Below are 14,520 nucleotides of genomic sequence, written 5' to 3' on the forward strand. Positions count from 1 at the left end.
TGGACGCTCAGGTTATGGACGTCATCAGTGATTTCATTGCAGGATGAAATTAATAGTTGATTATTTCAAATTGAAAACATTATCTTCTAATGGAAATTTTAATCTGATATTTTTCGAGATTCATTCTGAATATTTCATGGTGAAATGACGTGGACTCGAGCAATAAAGGTTTGTTCGATGAGAACGCACAAAACCACCAGTATAATCCACCTTTTTCCATATAGCAAAACAAATAAACAGGCTGAACAAGCAGGTGCAGAATTAAATATTTCATTCTCAGATATATCTCGAGAAGAATTTCATCGAATGTAATGATTTTCGGAATGTAGTTTTTCATTGATGTGATGAATCTTCACCGAACACAGAATTCCACACAAATATCCCAGTTTCTTCATAAGGATGTCACTTATGAATATTTGATCATTTCAAAAAAGAGTAGGTAAGTACTGTATGTTCGGGTGACTATTTTGAAATTCAACTTGTCATATTTCAAAAACGGTGACCTATTTTCATGGGAGAAAGTGGTTCAAATATGCTGAATAACTCAGACTGTTGATTAGGATATATAACATGCTTCAGAATTCGGATATGAATAAAAAAATATATATATACTTGTCCCAAGTCACCCACCGAGTTGTGATGCTTGGGACGCAAGTTAAAATCCATTGATTTCTCAACTCTCAAATGAAATAGGAGACTTGGGACGGTGTATACTTTTGAAAAATTAGAATTTGTGACTATATAGTTGAAATTCGGTAAGGAAATTAAATGATAAACCCCTATTAGAGCGAAAGTAAATATATTGCAACTCAAATGTAAAAAAACTAAACAAAACAAGGGAACTTTGATTTCTTTCATCTTTTGGTGATTACTTTGTGGAAATCTTGTAAATAATAATATCCTGCGAAAAATCGGCATATTTCCTGCTGCCAATGCGCCGCTTGTATCTATTCAGCATTGTCCCAAGTCATCCTATGAAACAACAAAATAAATGAATGAGATCCTTGTTGCCGTTTGATTTGTAAACAACCTTGTTTCATGACATGTCTAATATCCCAATATCCCACGTATCCAGAAAAAAAATTACACATGCACAAAGTGAAACACACGTACAGGACACTAGAAAGTATAGGGGCCATAAAAAAACGCGCTTTTACTATCCTGAATTCGTTAATTTTTCCTGCCAATTCAAACGCTCTGGTCACGGCAAACTCAACAGGAATTAATTGTTAAACTAACCGAAAAGACGCTACACAATCTTATAAGTTTGCCCCTTCACTCATAAATGGTAAGAAACAAAGAAATCTGCAAGGGGGTAACTGTCCCAAGTTACAGGACTGTCCCAAGTCACCCGAATCTACCGGTATCAGTTATAAAAGCTTCGAATAGCGTTGTCTTTTAATCCAGGCTCAATCCTCCGAAAATATGATAGATAAAGGAAAAAAGTTTTCCTTCTGACCTCAAGAATCTACTATAGACATATATCTACAAGCCAAAGACTCACCCTGTATGGAAAATAGTGTTAAATTAACAAAATAAAAATGTTGGCACAACCCGTTAAGCTTTGATCAACTGGACACAACGGTCATTTCGCCAGCTAGGATTATGAGACCCTCTAATATTTGGTTACAGTAAATATAACACTTCCAGCGTCGAGAAGCACGACAAAAGAATATATCCGAACTTTCAGCTTGCGTTTGTTTAGTTTCGCTTTTTCTGTTGATTTTCTCGATCGTGTTTGTGTTCGAGACATGGTTTAATGTAAACATCTCGGAGCGTTTCAAATATAGATATGTTTATAAAGCGCTCTTTCCTATGGTCCGGCTCATTCTGTTTCTTCCGCTAAACATACAAATTAGTAACTCAATATCACAGAAGGAAAATAATCTGTTTCATAACTTCATTTAGCCACCCTATTCTTATTCCTACTTCCTAGCCTTCTTTTCGGAAAATAGTGTAGGCCAAGAACATTAATTTGAGCTCTCTGTGCCAACTTAATCTATTGGAAATTCCAAACAAGCGAGTTGATATACATATGACTTTCGATAACAGTCACACAAACTCCATTTAGAAAATCATTTTTAATTTCCAGTGCAACTTGGACAAGTTTTCACGATCTATACTCCATTCACATTTATTTTAGCAGTCGGTTGGCCATTAAATAATTTTCTCAAGTTTTTGTAACTAGAACAGAGTAAGGTTGGCACTCATGAAATGTCGTTAATGTCATAACGCCGTTGCCACAACTTATATCAATTTTTATTATGAAAATGCCGAATGTGATCGAAAAAAAAAACAGGGTTTCAAGAAGTGCTATTTACAATTCAGGTCCACTCATTCAAATAGTTATACCCTGATATTTTAAAATCCATACAATACGTCAGACGGTAGCAAACATATTCAATGTAAGAGAATTTATATAATGTTTCATCTGAATCTCAACGACTTATATTTCAGCTGAATATTTCCACAATCAGGAAGATTGTGAATGAAGAGGGGATGACAAAGAATTTCCTTCTATTAGGAGACCCAAAAAAGTGGTGGTATTTGAGAATTTTATGTTTGAGTGAATTGATGAGAAAAGTTTACTACAGGATTTTCGATGAATGTCATCGTAGAATAAGTTCCCAAAAATTGATTTTTCATTTGACTTGTCCTATACATTGTAAATGTCTTAGGGTACCAATAAATACCTAAATATTTTTATTATATCAATGTATTAAGTTGAACATTCACAAATACGCGCCTGTAGACCTGTGATTGTTTATTCATGTGAAATTTTTGTTCAAAGGTGAAGTTCATCTTGACTTGAAACTTTCTTTAATTCTTTTTACGTATATTGATGCAATGATTTTTGTTGAAGAATTCAACATTATTGTAATTATCTGTTAATTCCTTCGGGAGATACCAATTCCCAACCACTGCATCATATGCATTTCATCTTCGGGTTAATATTAATGAAATCTACAACTGATGTAACGTATTCAAACTTTTGCCAAAGAAGGTAACGAACATTAACTCTCCTCAAGCTAGTGGATATTATGATATTAAACTGATCTCTTGCATTTTATATGCAAATAACTGGATTTGTCTGCCTTCAATCAGTTTGTATAAACTTCATTTATGTTCGTCACATATTTTCCGAAGAGATTCGACATTGTGATAAAATACGTAATAACAGAAACTTTTACGTAGAACGGGCAACATAGCGTTGATTTAAAACCCAAAAATGTTTTGACAAGCGTCATAACCCCACATTTTCGTTCTATAAAGAGTGAAATATGTCAAATTTCCATGGCCAAATATATATAAATGCCCTATTATAAAAGGGGCAAGATCATTTGTATTTGGACTAGGATCGCTATAAGTGATAACGTAGTAGGCTATAGGGAATTTTAGAGTTTTTTTCAGGAAGGTTGCGTGAATCTTTCGGTAACTGGACTTTGTTTTTAGTTGTCCTCATCGTTACATGCTTTTAAACTTTGTGATGGTGGTTTGTAATTATAATTTCCTTTCGATTTCATTTATTATAGTGAGGTTTGTTGATTATCTGCTCATCTTTAAGTTTGAGCCATTAATAGTTATAAATTTGTGCCATTTGACCAGGAGTTGTCAAAACTCGTCATAAATTCCCTCAATCACGTGAAATTCCTTCCAGGCCTCAATTCTCTCCATCGAAACCTACGAACCAGAATCGAATAATGCCTGTGATCAACTTTCATAGCCAACCAAACTCTCCCAGCACCGCCGAAACCAGTTTTCAACGTCCGCGGACCGGCATACTCGATCGCCCCGTCGTCGACCGCTGCTGGCAGATACGTCCCAGCATCCGGCCGGCTCGTATATCACGTCTCCCGTGACAGCCCGGATTCCGAAGGACCAATGACAACGGAGCCCTGGTATCGACCCGACCGGGTATCGTCAGGGCAACCGGTAATCCAAGCAAAGAGTAACAACTCTTTGATCCAAGACCGCACGCTGCGAGGGTACAACTCTCTCCGTTTCGGCCATCGGAAGGGGGGACGACGACGTTATTTTCGGAATGGTAAGTTTGGAATTCCGTCGTCGGAATCCTGCCGATGGGTTTTGGGACGTTGGCGCGGCTTATACGATACCCCGTTGGGGGATAAAATCGGGGATGGGCGGCGGGTGATGTGTTTTTGGTGGTAATTAGTTGATTGGAACTGAGAGGGGTCTTGATGCTGATTTCGGGATGATGAGATTCCTCAATGGGCGATTAAGAAGTATCTAATAGGATAATAGGAAATGATACAGAGCAAGAGGCTATTGAAAATGAACTAGCGGCTCTGTAGGTCAGCTATAGAGTCATTCGGGGCAACTGTGCGCACTTTTGCCTTTCAAGCCATATCCTGTTTCAAATGTTGAAGCTAGGAAAATTAAAACATATTCATAAGATAGAGAATTTTCTAATCTATAAGAAAACATCACAAAGCAAGCAAACAAAAACGTTTTCTTCACGCAAAAAAGAATTTAATAGAGAAAGTCGGAGTGCGTTCACATGCCCCGTATTGCGGGTAAGTGTGCGCACCCTCACGGGGTAAGTGAACGCAGTGCTTAGTGAACCACACAATCAAAGAAATTACAAAATAATGTCATCAAAATGTTACAATATTAAAGAAATGCTGTTTATTGTCAATACAGAAGCGCCTTTTTACAAGCAGTGCATTATTGTTCGTGACACAATTCTTGGTGAAAACAACACTTGATACATTCCCCTGTTGGTGGCTCTTCATATTTTTCTGAACAAATAGGACAATATTGATCGAGTCTTAACCAAGAAAATCAACAATGTCATAATTTATTACTCACCGAGCTAATGCCCATATAATGAATTTATGCGCACACTTTCCCCAGTAAATCGAAATTAGAATTGACGTTCTTATAGAGTTGAGCAGCTAAGAGAACCTAAAATTTTTTATTATATATTTAGATTAATATGCCCATGATCGAATAAAATATTGTTTAATACTGAGGGACTCGGAACTTGGACCTGGCAGAATGTGCAGAGATGCTAAAAATTAACAAGAAAACTAGTGAATTTGATTGATTGCAAATAAAAATTTAAAGAAACGTGGCACGGCGCACTCCTATGAAAAACTAATAAGGCGATTCTGCGCCTTTGCTTCACCCAAATGAACCCCTCTTTCATACATTGCATAGTCGAGATATACGCACTGCGCACACTTACCCACTGCGCTCAGTTACCCCGAATGACTCTACCGTCCGAATTATATAAAAAAACACTCAGATTGATTCCAGGAGTACGACTTTTGGGATCAAATTCAAACCTTCAACTCTTAGTGCTACAACCCCAACCCCTATACAGGGTTAGAACTATTTAGAAGCCGACTATAGGAATATCGAAAACCGTTAAAAATGTAGAGTGGCTTAAATTACAAAAAAGTAATACACCAGTACAATCTCTATATAGGATTATGACTACACACCGAATTTCGTGTCGTTATCTCCAAAAACAAATGAGATATAAAGAAAAAAGGATAATCTTGATTTTCAGTTTTTTTCGAGATATCTCAGGAACCATCAGAGATATTTGGGAACTGTTTACACCCACCCACTCATCCTTGAATAACGCAACTTTTTCGTGATTTGAGCTACCCTGTATTTCTAACGGTTTTCGATATCTCTGTAGTCCTAACAGTTCTAACCCTGTGTTTTGAATGGGAAAGAGAAAGTGATAGGTCATTTGAAAAACCTTCCTTTCTGAGTTCAACATATTCAATTTTTCCTCATTCAATAGATTCCTGTTTTAAATCAAATGAATCTCTGTGAATTTTCCATTTTTTAACTGGGAAGTTGCAGTTGTGAATTTGCTTCAATAATTGTATACAAAAATAATGCGTCGTACAAATATTTTAACAGTGGATTATTCTTGAGGTCAAAATAAACACTTTTTTCCCATACCATTTTTTCTGATTCGGTCCTGATAAAAAGATATAGCCAGTTTTCATGGTGAGCTGTGCCTGCCCTCGAAAAACAAAATTTTCTTCAGAATAACTAGCTGAATCTATGACACTACACATTTGTGGATCTTTGAAGTACATTCAAATTACCCAATTTTTCTCTCGAGAACGGCGCATATACAAGAAAATGTGAAAAAAAGTACTTTTATTTCACAAAACATTCAAATATTCATTGGATAGCGTCCTACTCAGTTTCAAGAGTTGGGTTCTCTGAATTTTTGGTATTTTTATGGGACGTAATGGTCATAATGAGAAAACTGGAAGACGTGGATGATCTTGTATTCGAAAAAGATTCATCAGATGAATGAAAAACAATATTCCGAAATTCATTTCATTCGATAAAACCGTTTGTGAGAATTAAAAATGACATTTTTTATGTTTTTTTGATAGCCTGCATCTTTTAAACCTTGCCGATTCTGAAAAAATGCTAAAGGAAAAAAGTGTTTCTTTTGAACTCAAGATACTACTGTTGAACCATTTGTACGAGTCAAAGACTCACCTTGTATACAATATGTAACTGTCTTTTTTTAAGTACTGGTAATCAAATGGCTTATAAAGTAAAATCGAACAATGGGTACTAATTTTTTCAGCTGACATGAATGCTTTTGTATTTTTTTTTCAGAAGGTACCATAAAACTGTTGCGTGGGCTACTTCTGAATAAATAAAAAAGTTACATACAAGGAAACAAATGTTTCATGAGAGCTATCCAAAGAACTTTATGACAAACTCAGAAAACTGCGATATCTGCTGTTATATTTCTAGCTAGATCAAATTGAGATAGATCTTCGGCTTCATAATAAACATTGCTTAGGCTTTTCCACATGAGAATATTACAGCTATTTCGAAGATATAGATTTTTTGGGTCAAAAATGAACAAAAGGTTACACTCCGGACTCCATTAAAATGACATATTTGCTTTCCTGTCTGAAAATCAGGTGTTTCATTACTATCCTAGGATATGAAGTGTACAAAAGTAACAGTTGCTTTGCAGAATCCACCAGAATTGCACTCTAGAGTGTACTATGAAGTGAACTGGAAAATGTTAAATGGGAAAACAGGAAATTGATGTGGAAATATAAGTTTTCGAACTCGCTGAATCCATTTCTAGCAATTCTAGCATATTCTTCTCAGTTTAGATTGAAAATTTCAATCGGCGATATCCTCCTTATATATGGTCCTTCGGATTTTTTTTTTTTGGCAAAGAATCAGTAAGTGGTGGACCACTTTAGAATGACATATCTACCCTTGTATCTGAAAATCACCCCAATGAGTTGAACGTATAAATGAAAATACTTGATCTATACAAAAAATGTAGTCTTTCAATCTTTCAGCGACCTGTTGAACTTAAAATTGAAAAAGAATCCATCCATAGATGCATAGACAAATCGAATCATTTTTGGATTCCTTTCCCTCATGGATTGAGCATAATATTTCAGGTGGTTATAACGTTAATTCTATCTAAAATCAATACTTAATCGTCAGCTTCAGTTGTGATGTGAGAAACGCCTAAAGATTTCGTCTTGAATTCGTAACGAAAATGTTGTAACTTACAGGATTTTTTACCCTGAAAGTATCGATCAACTGACATGCTGAAGAATCCAATCAAAGTGATCAAAAATTTTATAATCTCATATTCCTATATCAGAAACTGATGTAACGAGCACCAATACAAGACCTGCAGCGGAGTCTAACACTCCACTCTCATTTTTTTTTCAGAGATAGCGTGAAATGGAGTTTCAGCGTTACAATAAACATTCCATTAAGATAACACATACCATCTTGTAGGTTCTGGCAATAAAAAACCCCTCCCGATTGGTCGCACAAGGACGTGTTCATTCCAATAGGTCGAGTTTCCTCCTAACAAACAAACACACAACAATTTTTCTGTTCGACCGTTTACATCAGACGCACACGTGTTTACGAGAACTACCAGACAATTTTCTAATCCGTGTAAAATGTATACGGATCGGGCCACTGTAAACTGTCGAAGACGAACTACCAAACACTGGCTTAATGAATCTATCCAGAGCACTCTTCATCACTCAACGCCGATTCGATAGATTGAATAGGTCGATTCTTATATGGATGTTCCAGACTGATCGAAATCTAAAGGACCTTTCGTGTAAATCTCCCAAGCATGAATGTGTGGACTCACGAAGTGACTAAAGTAATTTAACTTCTTCGTCGTGGTCGGACGGATAGTAAGGAATTTAGTAAGTTGGTGCTAATTACTACGACAAGCATTTGAGTTCTTTCGGCGAGTTGTTTTTGTAGACACACTGTCGTGTCCATATAGAAGAAGTTTTTAGACGGTTACCCTGTTTCCGTTTGTTCCTCTAAGGTATGAATGACGAAGGACGAGTTGACAACTTTTTTTCTTGAATTTTTTACAGATATTCAACGATTCTTGTTAAAATGTTGAGACCACTGAAAAATGAGGAAACTGTTCAATTCAAATGAGTCTTAATGCATTTATTATTTCGCCAAATGCCTGAAATATTAAATTTGGGCAAAAATAGCCTAAAACGGTTCGGATTTACTAACAATAATCTCAACCATAAGTACAGGGTGTATTTGAAGGTGAGACTTTTTTTTTGACAGAGGGTAGAACTGGTCCAAAAGAAGCGTTTTGCCAAAAATCACCTATAGAGAACTTTCAAAATGACAAAGTTGAAAAAAAAATTAAAAATGATTACTGAAATAGATCCTAATACTACCATAGACCGTTTGTTAGCTTACAAATTATCGCAGAGCAGTGGGAAAAAACTTATCTCCTGATTCGACCATGTGGTTTCGTTTAGGATATTGGCTCGTTCGATATTTACGTGGTAATGAAAATGGAAAATTAGGATTGCCGAATATTTCTCATTATTTCTTAGTAACTTACACGATTTTATGAAATGGCTCATTTCCATACCAACTGACAGAAGACACTTAGGACACAAGTGTAAAAAATAGGATAATACTTCAAAATCTCATCAATAAAATTCGTCTAAATTATTCGAACATTCCAACAATCGTCGTAAAAATGAGATGAAATGGGGAAACATCATAGCACTTTTTAGACAAAACTAACATAAGCTCTTTCAAGAAACTGCCTCGATTTTTTACCTTTTTTTTCAGCCTAAATTGCACGATAAAACAATTAAGATTCTCCCGAAAGTGCCCTGATGCATCTAATCCGATGAACTTGGTACTGAAACATTTATTGTCCAGCCATATGTTTATGTTTCGTTTCGCTTTTGTGATGCCGGAGTCACCTTCCACAGTCCCGTACTTGAAATTCAATGAAATTTTGTCGAAATTCTAGGGGTTGTATCTCAGCCATCTTGGATATTTTATGTAGACAATTTTTGGTTAAACGACTTATTTTGATGAGTTCTACCTAATAAAAAAAGCCCCAACCTTTGAAAACACCCTGTATACTAGGTCAGTCTTTGACTCGTACAAATATTTCAACAGTAGATTCTTGAGGTCAAATGAAATTTATTTTTTTTCCCTTACCATTTTTTCCGATTCGGCCCGGATAAAAAGATATAGCCATTTTGGTCAATGTACCCAATTTTACGAATTTCATAGATATTTTTACTTTTTGAACAGCAAATCACTCGAAAACGGCTCATTTTACGAGAAAATATGAAGAATACTTTTATTTTGAAAAACGTTCAAATATTCATTAGATAGCGTTTCAAGAGTTGGGGAATTTTTGGTATTTTTATGGTACATAATGAAGAAGTTGGATGATATCTTGTGTTTGAAAAAGATTCATCAAATAAATGAAAAACTATATTCCAAAATTCATTTTATTCGATAAAACCGTCTGTGAGAAATAAAAATAACCTTTTTTTACGGTTTTTCAACAGCCTTGATCTTTTAAAGCGAGCCGATTCGGGAAAAATTCTTTATTTGATCTCAGTAGTTGTTCTCTGGAATAAAAAATCGATATATTGTATCTTTTTCAATGATCCACTCTGTACAACGATTATATTCACAGAAAATTGTTGTCTCAGTGATATCCGAATGAAACTTTAGTCGACCATCGCCAAAATGAAGCTTCATCGGAATGAAAAGGTGCGATATTACCTTTTATATAAACCGTAAAAACCGACATGATTGAGATTCAGTCCAATATCTAGCCTGCAGCCCGGAGTAAAATTTTCAATTCGTCCTTTTGTGAAAATTTTTAAGGTCGTACCGGCATGTATACCGTAATTTTATTAGTTATCAATTTTATTGAATCGTAAAACCTAGAAATTTCAGCGATAAAATCGATCATATAAGATGAGGAAGGGAATATCGGGAATTTTACGATATATTTCTGGGATTAGCCGAACAAACGTCGGTTTATTCCGAAGACAATAACCAGACTCCCTCAGTTTTTCGACTTTTTACGGGGATGATAAGATGAGGAAAATTGAATTGGATTTTTAGATGCCGCCCTGAAAAATGCAGGGGTATAGAGAGTAGAGGGACACGAATATGTGAAAAATATGGAAAAATCATAAGAAGTTATTGCTTCAGTGTATCTTTTCTTCAATGTTTTTTTCCCAGCAGGAATAAAAAAAGATGATATTATCAGATTTTGAATGTATTGGCTCCATTCTAAAATCAGTTGTTCTCGATCAATTCTAGTGATCAATAGTTTTCCTTTCGTTTGATTTTCTACACTCGATCGCTATGCAACGCGAAACACGCAATTTGACCCAAGAGGAATGTGCCCAAGCGGTAGTTTTGCGAGAAGAAGGGTGGACATACACAAGAATTGCAGAAAGGTTTGGAGTTTCCCATACAAGTGTGTCGAGAATGTTGCAGCGATTCAGGGAGACAGGTATGAATGTCCGAATCTACAGGGTAGACCACGGGTAACAACTGCCATTCAAGAACGTTACTTGAGAGTTTCTTCGTTGAGACAACAGTTCTCCTCCGCTCGCCTCCTTCAAATTCAGCTTGAGCAAACTCATGAGTTGCAAATTAGCACTCAGACAATAAGAAATTGCCTCAGAGAATATGATTTAAGGCCTCGTGTCGCGGCAAGAGGCCCAGCTCTTACCCCAGCCCATCGAAGGGCGCGTTTGGATTTTGCGAGAGAGCATATCCATTGGGAAGAGATCGATTGGGAAAGAGTTCTCTTCACAGATGAGCCTAGATTCTGCCTCTACCATTGTGATCGACGGTCCCTTGTATACAGACATCCACATGAAAGATATGCTCAGTGCAATTTCCTGAATACTACTGGTTTCGGGGGAGGATCGATTATGGTATGGGGTGGAATATCTTTGACTGCTCGCACAGACCTAGTGGTCGTTGATAATGGAGCTATGAATGCTGATAAGTATATAAGGAACCTTCTTGAAGAGCATGTAGTGCCATTTGCCCCGTATATTAGTGAAAATTTCATTTTTATGGACGATAATGCCAGACCCAATCGTGCGCGCATCGATCAGGAGTACCTTGAAGAGGTTGAAGTCTCTGGAATGGAATGGCCAGCAAGAAGTCCAGATCTCAATCTGATTGAGCAGCTGTTGGACAACCTCAATAGAAGGCTGAGAAGTTCAGAAAATCATCCAGCTACTCTTAATGACTTGGGAATCCAACTCGGAGAAATCTGAGAAGGATTAGATCAGAACATTTTAAGATCACTCATTTTGAGTATGAACCGTCGTCGCTGCCGAGCTGTAATTAACGCATGGGGTGGAAATACCAAGTATTAAATCACTTATCAGTCTTTCTTTTTTTCCCTCAATATTTTTTCCAAGTCGGCAACATACAGACTGTTGAAAATCAAAAAAAAATATGTTGTTTTCAGTTTCATCTCACAAACAGTTTTATCGAAAGAAATGAATTTTGGAATATAGTTTTTCAGTCATTTCATGAATCTTCTTCAGTGTGAAAAAAATGATGTGAATATATCAGCAGAATAAATTGCTCATGCAGGTACCTCAGAGAACTATTATGTCGATAAAAATTACCTGAAGCAGCATGGCAAATTTTCAGCATCTCAGTGTTAATGCACGCAATTTTTTTTATTACCTTTATCTCGAATGCGTCATATAAATTGCTGCAACAACCAGTTCCGAACGAATACCTACCCGTCCTGACTGTTCTCAGAAAAGGCTGATCTTGTTTTCACGTCCTCGTATTATTAACTTTTAACGACTCCCGGTTTGTTATGGTTAATTCGGAGAATCAAAGTGGCCACTCATCCTTTTTCAGGTCGGTGAAAAAGGAAAAATTGATGCCTCGGTATAAATGGTTGTTTTATATTTGTACAACCTCCAATTATAAGTACAGTAGAAATAAGACCTCCCATAAAAAAGGCCGATGGTTTGAAAATACATATTGTATTGAGGATATGGACTTGTTGGTATGAACACTTTTTATTGAGACTCGCCTAAAATTTCTTTTTCAAATATCATTCATATGATAAAATAGCGATTATACAGGATATCATAACTTAATCCTCCATAATTTCATTGATATTTTGAATATTGAGACATGTTGATGTATATTAACAGATAGAAATATATAAAAATACAGGGTGCTCCTAAATTGGAGGTACAAATGTGAAAAGGATATATTCCTTGTGATCTTGTATAATTTCAAGAAGCAAAAGGCTCAAACATGGGCCAGTATATATTTCGTTTTCGAGATGCAGGCTGTTGAAGTTTGTGTTTTTATATTGGAATCAAAAAAAGTCTTCAAAACACTTTCATCATCAAAAACACTCAGATCAATTCGATGGGTCAGAACTTATGATGAATTTATTCACCTCAGTTCATAAACTGGAATTATATGGCAATAGGGAATACTCCTTCTGACGAAAATGATGTATTTTTTATGAAATATCTTTGAAACGTCACATTTTGAAATAACCATTTCAACCGTTTCCCAAAAAAAATTAGTTTGAGCACTTAAAAATGAAAAATAAAAATGGGTATTTAAAGTTTAAAGCGTTTTGTGAGAATTGTACAAGCTGGCAACATCGACTGAAATATGCCTTGATAATAAAGGGCAACAAATGCATTATCTTGATGAGATAGAAAGAGATGGCTGTCTATGAAGTCTGCGACGAACGAGGAAGGTCGTAAAATTTTATGGGATTTTTATGGCCGGTTGCAGTTGAAGCTCGCCAGTAAGTACGCGCTCGTAGATCAACAGCTATTATTTTATAAACAAGCTGATCGGACATTGTCTTGTATGTATTGTTGCCAAATCGTGAACTCCGCACAAAGCGATATAAATTTTGAAACCCCATATTTGAAGGATGATTTTGAATAGTTTCCGCGGTGGATTTGAAAAAATCATGAATTAAACTCATACTTATTCAGTTTGAACTTGCATATGCAGTGATAACCCAAATTGAGGAGAATTCCCCATTTTCCTGGGAACTAAAAGATTCACCTTTTTGCTAGATCCACCCTTTTGGACCGATTCGCCAATAGAAGTAATAATGAAGTGATATTCATAAAAACTGAGGACCGTTGAAGATCAAAAGTGTTGGTTAGGTTCATGTTTTTGTGATTGCGAGTGATTTTTATAGACATAGAAGACCTAGGGAGACACGTCTCATTTTTAGGCGTCGTTTCATGGAAAAAAAGGCTCCTAGGGAGAGATTTCTTTTCCTATTTATCAGAAGATGAAGACGAGGTCGTTTATCTGACTTTGAAGAGCGAAACCTCGCTCTTGGTGTGGACGCGGCATTAGATTCAAAGACAGAATGCCGATAGCCTCAAGTCACGTACTTCCAATACATCCTTAGATCGATCTTCATCGTGAATAATCATTCCAATCGATTTAGAGAAGATTGCCTTCGTTTTCGCACCCTGTAGACACGGAATTACCGCTGATAAAACAACATCAGCGTTAGTACTCGTACTTAAGCTTTGAATAGCAACTAAGTAGAGCCAATAATGCGGACTAAAACAAGAAACTTCACTGCTCCACTCAGCGAATGATGTATGTCCTATTAAACGTACCTGTTTATTGTCGATGCCCCCTGTTCTCCAATAATTAAACTCACGCTAATGTCCAGGGCCTCGTACGAGGTAGATTCCGCTCCACGATGCGGCATCGTATGGAGCCAGCCCGTTCAGCCTCAGGTAGACGTGGATTGTCGAACGAAATTTACGAGACAGTCTGCTCATTCTGGGTAACGTAGGCGAGGGCATTCCCGGTCGTTTTAACGCGCGCCATCTTTGACGACCCGGTATGTCGAGGTGCTTTTTGAAGGATACGCACTGATTTATAGAACGTGCTGTTGATGCGTACAAAATGGTGTCCTGGATGACTTTTGTTCGCTAATGAGTTCGGACCAGTTTGATTTTTTAGAAATTGGAGAACAAGGGCTCGATATTTCCTCTTTATCTGTGAATACATAAGGCTTGTTCGTAGAGTGGTTCACAACGGTTGTGAACTGTACAGAGCAAGCGCAAATGGATTTTCGCTAGTCTAAAATGGAATTGCACTTGCTCTGTACAGTTCACAACCGTTGCAAACTACTCTACGAACAAACCTATT

General features: G+C 36.6%; 1 protein-coding gene and 1 long non-coding RNA gene across 2 annotated transcripts in view; one reads left to right on the forward strand and one right to left on the reverse strand.

Moving 5' to 3' along the window:
• LOC123318918 (homeobox protein abdominal-B) overlaps positions 1–8,041 on the reverse strand; it is a 157,326-nt gene extending 149,285 nt beyond the window's left edge. The window contains exon 1 of the mRNA XM_044905701.1: positions 7,779–8,041. The gene's annotated coding sequence lies outside the window, so the exon portion shown is untranslated. The remainder of the gene's footprint in view (positions 1–7,778) is intronic.
• Positions 1–14,520, forward strand: part of LOC123318920 — a 70,330-nt gene that overhangs the window by 48,182 nt on the left and 7,628 nt on the right. The window lies entirely within an intron of this gene.

This window comes from Coccinella septempunctata, chromosome 8, assembly GCF_907165205.1.
Source record: "Coccinella septempunctata chromosome 8, icCocSept1.1, whole genome shotgun sequence".
Taxonomy (NCBI): Eukaryota; Metazoa; Arthropoda; class Insecta; order Coleoptera; family Coccinellidae; genus Coccinella; species Coccinella septempunctata.